The 15732-nt window shown below is 47.4% G+C and overlaps 1 protein-coding gene across 4 annotated transcripts in view; it reads right to left on the bottom strand.

Moving 5' to 3' along the window:
- LOC140388348 (bis(5'-adenosyl)-triphosphatase-like) overlaps positions 1-15732 on the bottom strand; it is a 1872387-nt gene that overhangs the window by 1154983 nt on the left and 701672 nt on the right. The window lies entirely within an intron of this gene.

Genomic DNA, 15732 nt, shown 5'->3' with positions numbered 1-15732 from the left:
AGGCCATTCGGCCCCCTGAGTCTGCACCGGCTCTTGGAAAGAGCACCCCACCCAAACTCAACACCTCCACCCAACACCAAGGGCAATTTTGGACACTAAGGGCAATTTATCATGGCCAATCCACCTACCCTGCACATCTTTGGACTGTGGGAGGAAACCGGAGCACCCGGAGGAAACCCATGCAGACACGGGGAGGACGTGCAGACTCCGCACAGACAGTGACCCAAGCCGGAATCGAACCTGGGACCCTGGAGCTGTGAAGCAATTGTGCTATCCACAATGCTACCGTGCTGCCCATATAATCAGGAAAGTCTGTAACTCCAAGGTTTCCACAAACAATGCCCTACAGACTGCTTGAAAATGTGCGTCTGCTTCATTACGATTCAACAAATGTGCAGCACATGCCTTCATTACTTGTTCGAAAGTCCTCACCGAACGGGGCGTCCCATCACCCTCCTCCTCGTCATCCTGTCCACTGTACCCCTCGTCAGCTGTGCCGTTACTACCTTCAGAGTCATTGTTTGCCATCTGGTCAATAAGTTGTTCCAACTGCACCTCAGATGTACATCCTGGGGAGACACCCAGAGATGGCGGTAGAGCTAGGAAGGTTAAGGACGTTGAGGATCACTGAGGGCACGGGGGAGGGGGGAGACAGGTAGGGGGTGAGGTGGGGATGAGGATGTGGTGGGTCAAGTGAGGTGGCATCTTTGGGCATGGGGAATTGTATGACACCTGCGACACATTAAAAACCCTTGAGCACAACCATTATGACGCCTTTGTTACTTTCTTCCGCCATGCAGGCACACCTCCGAAGCCTTGGTCCATCTCTCCAGGCATCTCCCCCCGCCCCAGAGCACTCAACCATCCTTCAGCCGTGGACAGTTCTCCAGAGCTGTGTCCCATCCCCTGGTGTTTGGATATTGGCTGCTGTGTGTATGGCATTGCCTCCCACAGTGTTCAAGCACGGTGTCCTACATCAAGGTGTGATTGGGATGTGAGGCAATGACATGCTACATGGCCCACCCACCCACAAGAATCAATTTAGGTTGTGCGAAGTGCTCACGATTGCCAATTCCTGAATAGCAATAGCCTTCAGCCGCACAGCCAGAGGCTTCAGCAGTCGGTGGGGCAGATGGGCAGGGGCTAAGGTTGCACCTGGAACGGGTACACACGATCCAGGGGTTGGCATGGTGCCACGTGCAGTTGCCTCCCTCCCCCCAGCACCTTCACCTCCGGTTGCCCCCTCAGCCGAGGATCCCCCACCCCTGCCGAGCATTGGGGCGGCAAGCCCAACGGCCCCAGCTCTTTGTGTCAGCAAAGATGGCTACTCACCTCCTTGGCTCCCCACAGAAGCCCTTCCAGCAGGTTCACATTTTTCAAAAGAAGTACTCATTGGCACCAGCGTGACCACTTGCTGGCAAGGCCCACGAATCTCGGGAGGCCGTTGGCTATGGGGTCGCTCCCATTAATTGTATGGAATTAGGGCTTAAGTAGTGATAATTGGTTTCACATCACGCTGTGGTGAGATCCTGATTTCGCCTTCAGGAGTGGACCGGTTGCATTGCAAACTGCTTGGCGCCTGGCGTGGTTCTTGTTTTCGCCATCCCGCTTTTCACTGGCCTCGTTTCGCTCGAGCGAGAGCATAACGAGGCCAGAGAATCATTAATTGCTTTGTCTGCAGATTGTAGTTTGTTGTGTTAAGAAAATATTAAATAGTTAAATAATAAATCAATAATTTTTATTGTAACAAGTAGGCTTACATTAACACTGCAATGAAGCTGCTATGAAAAGCCCCTAGTCGCCATACTAGACAACCAGCTAACAGATCATTGGGAAGATTCCTAAGAATTACTATATTGGAGCTTCATTGTGAAGCTTACAGTTATAACTGCAATAAGGCTAGTGGATTTCCACTGCAGACTTTATCAAGATGCATTTTATCGTGTACTCTTGAACATCACCATAGTGCATATCTCATTAGAACATACTTGGACTTAAAGCACAGTTTTGAAGATTGAGTTTATGAGATACTTAAAGAAGGTGTCTCACCATCAAGATCTCTTTAAACAGCAATAAAAACAAAATACAATTAGCTTTATAGATTGTCTCGTTTGCAGAAGCTAGAATATTTGACAAGTGCTGGCAGGCAAAGCCATGTTCCAACAAGTGTGGCAGGACACAAATCTGTGCCTGTGGACTTCTAAACTTGGTTGTTGTCAGAAGCTTCAGGTCTTGTACATATTCTTTTGGGTACTGCTGTAGTACTGGCCGCTCCCATAAGTGTTGGCTTATATTTGATGCTTTATCTGATATAATTACATAACAGTATATCGTAACAAGCTTCTTTGTAATAGCTGGAATCTCAGGTCTTACACTTGTCCCCATCTCTTATCAGAGGCAGATTGAGGAAACTCTTGTTCAGATGAGACTCATATAAATTGTTAAACTGATTGTCTCACAGACAACAAATGAACTTCCTGATTCACTTAATTCAATTAGTAGAAACTAACTTGACACAATAATGCAACATAATGAGCGTGCATCAATGGGTCATCTTGCTCAACATGAACAAAGTAACCTCTGAATAACACCTCTACATAATAACCTGCCAGTCTGGGGAAAGCCCATCTCAACAACTTTTTGTTTAAAAATCTAACTGCCAAGATGTGTTTCCGCCTAGATTTCCACCCCGACCCCCATCTAATCACAGGCAGGGAGAAGGGCCTGTGCCAGATACCCCTTGCCATACACCCAAGACCAGGGGTAATGAGTGAGATGTTTTACAATTATTGAGACAAGCAAATTCATTGCGATTTATTTCTTGTCATTGACAAAAAAGCCTCTTTAATTTCGTAAAAGTTTAACCATCCCATGTCCCAAACTTGTGTGAACACACTTGGATTTTAAAAAAGAACAGAATTTACATCCAATTCTTTTCTGCATCCTTTCCTTGGAAATGTGAGCAAAAATTCTAAAATATGCCACTTTCCTGACCGAAACACCAAAAAGAATAACAATTAGAAAGGAACAATGGAAGCAAAGAAAAATAGTAAGAATTTTATATCCTGCCTGCTGGACTTGGTAACCACAAACTCAACAGACATGCCTTTCATTCCCCACCTTCAGAACAGATCATCACGGATGTTTGACATCAGGGGTGTCATTCTCCGACCCCCCAGCAGTTCGGAGAATGGCCGTTGGCCGCCGTGAAAACCGCCCCCGCCGGTTGCCGAAGTCTCCGGTACCGGATATTCGGCGGGGGCGGGAATCGGGCCGCGCCGGTTGGCGAGCCCCCCTGCTCGATTCTCCGGCCCAGATGGGCCGAAGTCCCACCGATAAATTGCCTGTCCCGCCGGCATAAATTAGAGTACCTATTTACCGGCGGGACAAGGCGGCGTGGGCGGGCTCCGGGGTCCTGGGGGGGGCCCGGGGCGATCTGACCCCGGGGGGTGCCCCCACGGTGGCCTGGACCGTGACCGAGGCCCACCGATCCGCGGGTGGGCCTGTGCCGTGGGGGCACTCTTTCCCTTCCGCCTCCGCAACGGTCTCCACCATGGCAGAGGCGGAAGAGACTCTCCCCACTGCGCATGCGCGGGAAACTGTCAGCGGCCGCTGACGCTCCCGCGCATGCGCCGCCCCGACATGTCATTTCCGCGCCAGCTGGCGGGGCAACAAAGGCCGTTTCCGCCAGCTGGCGTGGCGGAAATCCCTCCGGCGCCGGCCTAGCCTCTCAATGTTGGGGCTCGGCCCCCAAAGATGCGGAGCATTCCGCACCTTTGGGGCGGCGCGATGCCCGTCTGATTGGCGCCGTTTTGGGCGCCAGTCGGCGGACATCGCGCCGTTTGGGGAGAATTTCGCCCCAGGGCTCAAACGGGTGAAGCAAACAGAAAAATATCTTTCTAAAGAGTGCTGGTAATCTCAACAGCAGCTATTTGGGAGGAATTTCTCAGTTTGACCATGTAAGAGATTTGAATCAACATTGGTAGTGATAATGTATGCTCCAGTAATGTTGTCCTTTCAATTAGTATACACCAACAATTCATTTACCGAACGGCTCTCTGCAAAATCCACTGTCCAGCATAAAACTAATTTTAAAAGACGGAAGATTTCAAGTTCAGGTCCCTGCTCTATGCTGAACATGCTGTTGCCAGCTGAGGTGACATTGTGAGGCAACAACTCACCTCGGCACCCTGAAGTTCATGAACAGAATAAAATCTGATTTCCTGTTTATGATCAGTATCCATGGACTAGCTTGGAAAAGGTTGGCTATATGCTCCGCGTTATCAAATAGTCTGCCATTATCTTTATTCATACGCAGTGAGTGGTCAATAAGATGAAGCACTGGAGGGCATCCACTGCCCCTAAACAATCTCCCAGCATGAATCAATTCTTTCTGGAGAAACAGGAGAACATTAGAGGTGGAAAAAAACTTGTCTAATTAAATTTTGCTGGGGGTAGATGGTGATCTTGGGGGAGTGGTGGTTTTGGGAGGAGACAGTGGTGTAGTGGTAATATCACTGGACGAGTAATCCAGAGGCCCAGATTGTTCTGGGGACACAAGTTCAAATCCCACCGCAGAAGCTGGTGGATTTTAAATTCAATTGATAAATAAATCTGTGTTATAAAGCTCGTCCGGTGCAGCATAGTGGCACAATGGACCCGGGTTCGATCCCGGCCCCAGATCACTGTCAGTCTGGAGTTTGTACATTCTCCCTCCGTCTGCGTGGGTGTCACCCCCACAACCCAAAGAGATATGCAGGGTAGGTGGATTGGTCACACTAATTTTCCCCTGAATTGGAAAAAAAGAATTGGCTACTCGAAAAAAAAAATTTTTTTAAATATCATTGTCAATTGTTGGAAAAACCCATCTGGTTCACCAATGACCTACTCCTACCTATGTGTGACTCCAAAAATATGGGTCGGAATTCTCCAATCGTTACGATTCACTTTTCCCGCCGACAGTGCAGCCTTGCCTGCAGCTTTCCTGGGGGCTTGGGGTGGCTTCAATGGGAAATCCCATTGACATGCGGCAGGAAGACAGAATCGCACCGCCAGCGCATGGCACACCACCAGAGAATACCGGCCATGGTTGATTCTTAGTTAAAGAGTCCAAAATGGCCAAGCAAGCCACTTAATTGAAGGGCAATTAGGGGAGGGCAACAAATGCTGGCCTTGTCAGTGACATTCCATGAAAATGTTTTCAAAAACTCACATGGTTGGGGTTCGTAATTTTAACATTAATGTTGAAAGTCAAAACAAAAAAAGACAAATTAGTATTTGGTGATCATTTTATTTTTGCAAGTTGCACTAATATCAGAGTAGGACAACATGTCCTTTTTGAAATGAAGTCAATACTATAATCTGAAACTTCAGTGTGTGACTATGAATCATTAATGGTTGATTAACAGTGCAGACTACAGGGCCATAGATACAAGGACTCGTTAAATTAATAGAATCCAGTGCAGTGGGGGAGGAAAAGTTGATCAGCAAACAAGATATTCTCATCAGAAATTCAGTGGCATGAAGATCAATAGGAGTAATGCGAAAATGGATCAAATTTACGCTTACACGGAACACATATTCAGTCTCCAGGGAGCAATTTTCAACTGTGATGGGGGTAGGAAACTGGAGGTTGTGATTAGACCACCCATTATGCATCCTGCCCAATTTTCCTACCCACAGTAATATAATGGCCTGCTGCCCTGATACTCTCTGTTTTCTAAGATTAAAATTACATAATTTCTACACGATTGGATAGATGTTAAATTGCTGCCCTTAAGCTTCAGTGACAATAGTGAATTATTCAAGGGCTATAAGATTGAAAGAAAACAATGACACAGCATAAGGGAAACGAGATGTTAAATTGCTTTTGACAGAAAAAATAAAACACAGAGAATGAGCAGAAAATCACCCAACAGAAATATAACCACTGGAGAAAAGAACCATAAATTCAGGTTTTATGTTTCCTATTTCTGCATATTATCTGGAAAACTGCATACACTGCAGTATGTACAAAACACAGCAGTATAAAAAAGATAAGCAGCTGGTGGATTTTCATCTGCATTCTTGACACTGCAAGATTTATCAACCACTATTCTGTATTCAATTAATTGACTCATAGCCACAAACTGACACAGTACAATCCAAACTGGATAAGACCTCGATACACAGGTTCCACGAGATGTGCCCTGGGGTCCAACCAATACTCAACCTCTCATTGTTCAGAAAATGTACCTGGAGGGTTTGACTGCAAATATGTTAAATGAGAAAGATCATTTGGTTCACCTTATCCTTTTCACTATACAAGATCCCAAGTAGTTGAAATGTCTTCCCCTCCAGCATTTATAAACCTCTTTGCTGCTGTAGACTACTTTCACAATCACCTTTGGAAGCTTTATAAAAAGAATAATATAAGGGAATTTGTGTTACAAAAATTAATTATTTTATGGGCATTTGTTAATAATGGAGCGATAAATAATGTGTTATACTTTGAGGACAAACATTGGAGATGTATTGTGTTTTTTTACATTAAGGTTACAAAGTTTACAGAACATCTTTCAGTTCAGTTCAGGCCAGTTTTTAAAACAGTCTTTCTGATCAGATTAAGAATATTTTCAACATACATCTGTGCCAACACTTTCCACTAGATACACCCAAAATCAGCCACAAAAGATCGAGGGGTTTAAATCACAATCGCTGACATCTTTTACGTTGGTTTAAAAAAATTGTGCTGGATGCCTGGCCTTGCACATAAAATTGGCCACACCCCCAAATCAAATTAATCACCATGGTGAGTTTCTGCTAATTGCATCTGTTTGTGGGTCTTCAAAGTGGCCCTCAGAATTTTCTTTCAGATGCTAGGACATTAATAGGCATAATATTGTAAAAAAGTATAAGAAACTGTCTATTGTTTACCAATGAAAATAGTAAGCGGTTCAGTATAGTGGTATTTTATGTTTATTATAAATAAAGTTACTCATGGGTGATGGACTAAACAATCTGGTTAAAATTGCTACTTTTTTTGTGATACATCCATTTCATCTTTATTAATAAAATCATACCAGGTTACCACTCTTAGATGTATCAATAAATATGTTTTAGTAGACATACATAGAATTTTTAAAAGTTAATGTTTCAAACACTAGTCGCTCTGATTCATGGAAAATTTTATGTTCAGTGACAGGCAAATGAATTTGACAAAAAAAACGGAGTAAAATGTCTACAGGTTCAATTGTGATGGCAATTTGCACATAAGTGGGTGGCAGTGGTTAGCATTGCTGCCTCACAGTGCCAGGACTAGGGTTCAATTCGATCCTTGGGTGACTGTGTGGGTTTCCTCTGGGTGCTCCAATTTCCTACCACAGTCCAAAGATGGGCAGGTTAGGTGGATTGGCCATACTAAATTGCCCCCTAGTGTCCAAGAAAGGTTAGGTGGGGTTACGGGAATAGGGCGGAGACATGGGTCTGGGTGGCGTGCTTCTTCAGCGGGTTGTGCAAACTCGATGGGCTGAACTGAACTGAACTGTACTCCTTCTGCACTGTCGTGATTCTATGAAGTTGCCGTTTGCACCCAAAGCAGAAGCTCCACTATGGGCCATAAGTTCCTTGGAGTAGCAATTGGCATTGGATTGCCATTCCTTGCAGACTCACACATGCTAACATTCTTAAGCTCCTGTCTTGCTCGACCTTCCTGACAGGCAGAGTGAGATTTAGGCAGCATAATAGGTCCCTGGATTCAGCACCAAAGTGTAAAATAAGTGATGCAATGGAGGACATGCCCCCTTTTGTACAGCACTAGCTGCTGAAAAGCAGGTTAGTTTAAAGGTCCTGTTGAAATAACCAGCCAAGAAGAAGGTAAGTGTCTAAGCTAGGTGGATGGGATGACAGGTTGGGGGTTCACAGATGGGTGGGGGGGTTGGACATTTGCCGGTGGGAGGGAGGAGGTTGGACATTGGGATAGGGGACGGATGTCAGTGGGGTGGGGGGGTGCTCCGACTTCTGGGAGCAGTCGGACTTCTGGGGGCGGGTAAAGATTCCGGAAGGGGGTGGGGTTCAGACTTCAGAGGAGTTGGACATTCTGGGGCGTTGGTCATTAGTGGGGAGTTGAACATTCAGGAATGGATGGACATTGGGGGGGGTCGGGTTGGGCTGTGTCGAGAGGTAATGGGGAACGGGTGATGGTCAAGTGTCGGGTCAGGTCAGTTCGGGGAGTCAGGGGTTGTGTCAGGTGGGGGGATGGGGGTCAGGTCATGGGGCGGTAGTTGGGTCAGGTTGGGAATCACATTAGGTCAGGGGGTGTGGGGGTCAGCTCACGTCAGGTTGGAGGGTCAAGTTGATGTTGAGATGGAGAATACCTTGCAAGTAGGAGGTCAGGAATACTATCTGGCATGAGGGCGTAGTTGGGGGGTATCGTGGGGGAGTTGCAAATGTGGAGGGAGTCTTGTGGGGGTGTTAGAAGTTAGAAGTGTTCATCTTACACTTACACTTTCAGAGTAACCATTAGTGTAATACTGGCAGAACAATCCAAAGCTAGTGATTTAAATTGCTTTGTTGCATGGTTCCCAGCGCAGTATCATTGTCCAGGGAATTTTAGAGCTTCTGGACAATTGTTGTGTAATCCCTTATCTGCAAACCTCCAAAAGCGATTCCCCAGCGCATCTTTGGGGTACCCCCTAAATCTGACACTGCACCGCCAGGAAGTTGCATATCTTTAAGTGATAAATGAAAGGACAGGCATCAAATAAGAGTTAGAATGCTCGAATTGTATGAATTCTACGCAACGTGGAGGGCACTATTCATTGTCAGCACAGTCATGTTATGCTGTGGGATTGCCAGGACACGGGTGTTAATGCACAGCACTAAACAATTGATTTTCATGGTTCAGATTCCGAGGCTTGCACAGACAAAACTTCCTGCGGTCCAAATGTGAGATGAATGGCTCAGGATTTGTGGAAAAAAGGGGAAGCAGCTCCAGGAAAGGATTGGTTCTGATTAGACTGGCCCATGATTAAATATGGGCACGGTCTAATTGCCACATCACGCCTGACTCGGGAAACAATTTCTCGCGAGATTTACCCGGCTCGCCATGCCTCACGAGATCTAACAGGATCTCCAGAGACTTTGAGATCTGCATCCCTCCCACAATGGGCAGGACCTAAATTTGCATATTTAAATGTGCAGTTAGGCACACTTGAATATGCACTCACCGGAGCTAACCAGCGCCTGGGATAGAATCCCGTTGCCAAGGAGATCCCCCCAGCTGGGCACTGTTTAGCACTGGTCTTCACATATGGGGACCAGGTGGAACGGCACTTCAGGGCCTGCCAGGCAATCAAAGGCCTCTGGGTGGTCGGCCTCTGAGCAGGATGGTACCCGGGCACTGCTGATGCCACCTGGGCACTTGGCACTGCCAGAGGGTGGCATTTTGCCTGCGCCAGGCATCTGGTTCGGAGGAGCCCTGCCCTTATGAGGTGGGGTGCTGGGGGTGGGGGGGAGGGGTTAAATGACCCGCTTGTAGGCAAATTGGGGCATTGGAAAGATCCGGAAGTCTCGGTGGGAGATCGAAAAACCGGGTCTCCATTTCCTCCTGCACTGGCGAGCGAAGCTCATTAGTGCAGAAAATGGGACTAAGTGCGGCCTCGGCAGGACATTCCTCCCTGAGGCCTGGAAATTAAGCAGAGTCCCGTTTCATAGCGGGGTTGTACTTATCGCTGCCAGCATCGGAAAACACCCGGCTGAATGGTCTTGACATGGGACTGTGTTTCCTTTCCGTTAGTTAAATCGCACCCTCTTTAGCGGACAAGCTATCTGGCAAAGGGTATGCTTCTCTGCCAAAATGCCTCATTTGAAGACTCAGATTAAGTAGTTGGTGAAGGTCTGGTACACAGTATTGGATTTCTGCATTCAGAGAATAACTGGCACTTTGCAAGATGGTCAGAAGGGGCTTCTACAAGTCATTCATGAAGCAATTCTGAAGTTTGGAATAACAACTGATGTCTACCCCGAACTCAAGCAATGTATGCTCATGAAGGTTTGCTGCATGAGGCTTCATTTTTTTTCCAAAGGCACAAATTTTCAATTGAGCATAATTAAGTCCATAAACTCTGTGGATCCAACAACAGCAGCATTTATGTGGATCCTCTAATGCAGTAAAACTGTTCCATGGTGCTTCACAGAAGCAATTATCAGGCAAAAGTTGAAAGCAAGCATATAAAAAAACTTGACCCAGAGGCCAGATTACAGAGCAATTTAACAGGAGTGGCCAGGCAAAAGGTTTGGGGAAATAATACCAAAGCTTAGGGCAGCTGCAGGTGCATATGCCAATGGTGGTGTGATGAAATTCAGGAAAATGCAAGAAGTCAGAATTGGAAGCACGGAGATCTTGGAGGATCTTAAGGCTGGAGAAGCTGTTCATTCATCATTCATACTCTGCTTTATACTGGAGCAGCTACCCAGACACCGAATAAATTGGGGGAGGAACTTTTGTACATGATTCACTTGATGGTAAGTTGAACTGATCAAAAAAATTACCAACTAACCTGGTCCAGTGGTATGGTCACATTTCTTTCTCATTGTTCACTATATTTGTAGTTAGAGACCAGGGGCGGGATTCTCCGAAATTGGCGCGATGTCCGCCGACCAGCGCCAAAACGGCGCGAATCAGTCCGGCATCGCGCCGCCCCAAAGGTGCGGAAGTCTCCACATCTTGAGCAGCCGAGCCCTCACCTTGAGGGGCTAGGCCCGCGCCGGACTGAGTTCCGCCCCGCCAGCTGGCGGGAAACTGACTTTGCCGGGCGGCGCATGCGTGGGAGTGTCAGCGGCTGCTCACGGCATCCCCGCGTATATGCAGTGGAGGGGGTCTCTTCCACCTCCGCCATGGTGGAGACCATGGCGAAGGCGGAAGGAAAAGGGTGCCCCCACGGCACAGGCCCGCCCGCGGATCGGTGGGCCCCCAATCGCGGGCCAGGCCACCGTGGGGGCACCCCCCGGGGCCAGATCGCCCCGCGCCCCCCCCCAGGACCCCAGAGCCCGCCCGCGCTGCCGTGTCCCGCCGTCCCAAAGGTGGTTCAATCCACGCCGGCTAGCGTGGGTTGACAGCGGCGGGACTTCAGCCCATCGTGGGCCGGAGAATCGCCGGGGGGGCCCGCCAACCGGCACGGCGCAATTCCCGCCCCCGCCGAATATCCGGTGCCGGAGAATTCGGCAACCGGCGGGGGCGGGATTCAGGCCAACCCCCGGCGATTCTCCGACCCGGCGGGGGGTCGGAGAATCCCGCCCCAGATACTGTCTTTAGACCCAAAGAAATGTTTGTTTCATCAACTAATCGCGGAAATACTTATGCATGGATCTCCCCGGACAGAGAGATTTTTGGGGTTCACACTCGCACAATGTATGTGTTCACAGTTGTCAAAAAGTTCCATTTGTAAGTTCACTTTTCCTGTGGCAGACTTTACTCGATATCAGGAAGGCCCAATAAGGAATGTCCTTCTCACCTGTAAAAATGGGTTGAAAGTCCAGCCAAGACACAGTTTGAACAAAAGGTGACACATCTTCTTGCTATCTGATGGTATGGCTGGGAGAGGGGCATGGCGGATGGAGGGTAAAACTATCTCTTAAACTAGGACTTCCAGTCTCGGAAGGGTTATTGCGAAATGCGGTAATAAAGTTTGCTATAAAATGCATCAGCTCACGAGTTGGAAAATCTGGGGCGGGATTCTCCACTCCCGCGCCGAAGTGCCCACGCCGTCGTGAACGCCGTCGAGGTTCACGACGGCGCGAAACGGCCCTGATCCCAACTGATTCAGGCCCCGACAATGGGCTAGGATCGGGGCCACGTCATCTACACGCGCCAGGCCTTGTCGCCGCGTAAAGGCGGCGCCGCATAGATGACGCGGCCAGCGCCGCATAACTGGCGTCACCCGCGCATGCGCGGGTTGGCCGGCGCCAACCCGCGCATGCGTGGTTGCCGTCCTCTCTGAGTCCGCCCCGCAAGAAGATGGCAGACGGATCTTGCGGGGCCGAGGAAGGAAGGAGGTCCTCCTTCAGAGAGGATGGCCCGACGATCGGTGGGCACCGATCGCGGGCCATCCCACATTTGAGGTACCCCCCGGTGCAGGATCCCCCCTCACCCCCCCAGAGGCCACCCCCCCCAGCGTTCCCGCGCTGTTCCCAATGGCAGCGACCAGGTGTGGACGGCGCCGGGGGGAACCCGCCGTTTTGGCCTGGCTGCTCGGCCCATCCGGGCCTGAGAATAGCGGGAGTGCCGGAGAATCGCCATTTTGGGTGTCTCCGGCGATTCTCTGGCCTGCGGCCCGCGGAACTCGACAGGGCCGTTCCCGCCGCTTGGGAGAATCGCGGGAGGGCGTCGGACTGGCGTCCCGGGAAATTTTGGCGGCCCAGGTGATTCTCCCAACCGGCGCGAGAGTGGAGAAACTCGCCTCTGGTATCTGAAGAATTCAGTTCCAGAGAATCAATATTGTTGAATAAAAGAAGGCATCGCTTCGTGGCCTTTTGGCTAAGATCTGGTATGTCTCTCTTGTGGGGACCATGAATTGGATTCAATTTGAATTGGTTTTCGGAGCAGGCAAGGAGCCTGATTAGGTATTTGCTCCTGTCCACACTCTGCGCTCTGGCTTTGTAACTCTGAAAAAGTAATACACAAAGAGGAATAAAAGAAGCCACAGTCAAGTGACCCACAAACCCAGGAAAGGAAACAAGTGAAAATTTGCAAATATAAATAAAAAATGCAAAACACTTGTAACAAGAAAAGCAAAGATGCTGAACATAAGGGGCGAAATTCTCCTCCCCGCCCGCCATATTTCTGCTCCGACCGGCCGGCGGGAGTCTCCGTAACACCGGCCAATCAATGGGGTTTCCCATTTGGGCCCCACGCCGTCGGGAAACCCCCGGGCGCCGGCAAAACGGAGACTCCCGCCGGCGGAGAATGACGCCCAATATTTCAATAACTGCAGGCTGCAGCATGTATTGCAAAGCTAAATCCAGGGTTAGATTTGCTTCAATTTTATATTAATTCTGGTAACTATAATTACCTCTGAAAATTTTATGTACATAATTTTTATGCTACATACTCACCAATTACTCACCAATTACTGTTTTAATGAGAACTCAAGGTACATGCTTGTCAACTTCAGCACAAAGTATTGTTGTGGCATGAAGCGAACCATACATAAAGCTCAAGTTTAAAATCTCTAATTTATCTGTCAACTGACTTTCATACAAGCTGTTGTTATTTGACGACCGCAAAATATTCTCACAAACTGCTGACATACCAAAAGTTTGAACTTGAGAACACAGGAATTGCGAGATGATAAAGACTAAGGTGCATCTAATTTGGCTTCAACCATCTTCATAGTAGCATGATATGAAACTGTAATTGATAATTAATCACAGCAACCAATCTGTAAATTTGTTTAAAACAGACCCAGACATCAAACAAAGAAAACTCCGGGAATGGACAGCTTTGGGAACAATAGGCCTAAAATCACCTGTTCCTCCCATGCAGAGAATACTTGCCATTCAAGCCGGAAACATATACAGGTAAACCCCAAATTTACAGAATACCAATTTACCGGAAATGTTGGTTTTACGGACAGGTTTGCCTGTTTGGGGTGAGTGTTACTTTGGTTTAATTTCTCGCTTGATTAGGTCGCGGAAATTATTTTATCTAATCGTTTGCTGATTCCTCGTTGTTTTTGTGTATGGTCCTGTAGCGTGACATAATTCTGTCTTTTTGTTTGACTGTATCACTATTTTCTGATTATTTTACTATAAATCTAAGGGTGAACTACACAATACCAGTTTTAAGGAAAATCCTTTTTTACACAATGAACTCGGTCCTGACCGATTTCATAAAAACGGGATTGACCTGAATTCTATATCCTAGCATTTAGTTTCTGAAAGACAATGATCTAATTTGCATTTTATTAAATCAACACTAACTGCTTCCATTATATCGAAAGTGTGCATTTTCAATTTATTGAACATCCGGTTACTGAAATAGTGTTTTGCAGATGTGTTTTGAATTTACCCCTTGAAGTGCAGGTTGTGTCCTCTGGTTCTATTATTCTAAAGGTGGAGTAGCTTGTCAAGGTCTACATTATCTAGTCCTTTTAGAATTTTAAAAACAGCATTCGTATCACCTCTTCGTCTGTTCTCCATTGAGAGCATGGGCAATTTACACAATTACTCCCATAATCCAATGCCTTAACTCCCTCAGTCAAATTGCTGCTCTCTTTATTTACTTTCATTATTTACTTTTTGGATATCCTTTTCGGACTGCGGTGACCAGAACTGTACACAGTACTCTAAGAGACACATCACTAATTTATAAAGTGGAAGGAATGATTCAATATTTTGGCTCAATATTGATTTTTTAACGTATCATCACATATAATTTGTGTTATTAGAAACATAAAATATTGGAAAAACTAGCAGGTATGGTAACATCTGCAGAGAGAGAAACAAAGGGCGCGATCGAATGGCCTAGTCCCGCCCGACTCGGTGACATGACGAGGCCTTTAAATCTTGTGAGATTCGCGAAGCTTGGAAGGCCATGCAAGATCTCATTAGATCTAGCGAGACGTGATCTGGATCTCGCCCTCACTGGGTTAGATGCAGATTAACATATTTAAGTGAGTCATTGGGCTCATTTAAATAGGTCTGCACCCAATTCTCTCGAGGCTGGGGAACTAATGCCCCTGCCTGGGAGACCTCACCATGACACTATTTAACACAGGTCCACACAAACGTGGACCGGGCGTAACGGCAACTGAGGTCTCCCAGGTCATCGGAGGCCCCAGGGTGCTTGGGCTCTGGGAAGCGTGGTACCTTGGCACTCCCAGGCACTTCCACTATCACCTGGGCACCCTGGCAATGCCAGCCTGGCACTTCCAGGCTGTCTGGGTGGCACTGCCAGTGTGCCAGGGTAGCAATGCCCAAGTGCCCGGGTGCCAGCTTGCCCATACCAGGAATTTGTCTTTGGTGTACCCTTAAGAGGTGGGTGAGGGGGGGGGCTTGAGGACTCCAAGTGGCAATTTGGGGCAGTGGGGGGTTCCGGATGCCACGGTGGGGTATCCGAGGGGGGTGGGGGTTGAGAGATCGGGGCGCCATTTACAAATGGCACCCTGATCTCTTCCTGCACTGGTTAGCTGTCATGTGAGTGTTTGTTTGAGAAAGGTTTAGTCTCTTATCATGTGACTTGTAACACATTGGGCTGTGGCTGTCAGGTGAGTGGGTTTTCTTTGGTTTCAGTTTCAGTTTGACTGTAGAAGGAGAAATAAGTGCTTTTCTCTGTTTTCATTTTAAAAGCTGTTCCAGTAAAAAGCACACTGGTTGTGGCTAACTGCCTTGGTAACTTTAAAGATATAGTTTCTTTCCGGAAGGACTTTGAATCTGCTGGTTGGAACTGGATCAGAATTTCAGGAAAAGGATCAGTCCCATTCAAGTGTGCTTGGGCCACGCACTTGAAAGGGAATTTGGGTTTATTGGATTTTGTTATTGAATTGGAACAGCTAAGGGGGAATTCATTAAATGTTATATGCATAGATTACTGTAGCTGTGTGGTATCTTTATGTTTGTAATTGATAACAATTCTTGCTGTGATTATATATATTATATATATATATGTTAACTACATTCTTTGAATCAACCTCGTTTTGATCAAAGCGCTGAGGAAGTCTGATTAATCACACCTGCAGTTAAGGCTTTTGTGCT

Source organism: Scyliorhinus torazame, chromosome 13, assembly GCF_047496885.1.
Source record: "Scyliorhinus torazame isolate Kashiwa2021f chromosome 13, sScyTor2.1, whole genome shotgun sequence".
Lineage (NCBI taxonomy): Eukaryota > Metazoa > Chordata > Chondrichthyes > Carcharhiniformes > Scyliorhinidae > Scyliorhinus > Scyliorhinus torazame.
This window is presented reverse-complemented; position numbering and strand designations above follow the sequence as displayed.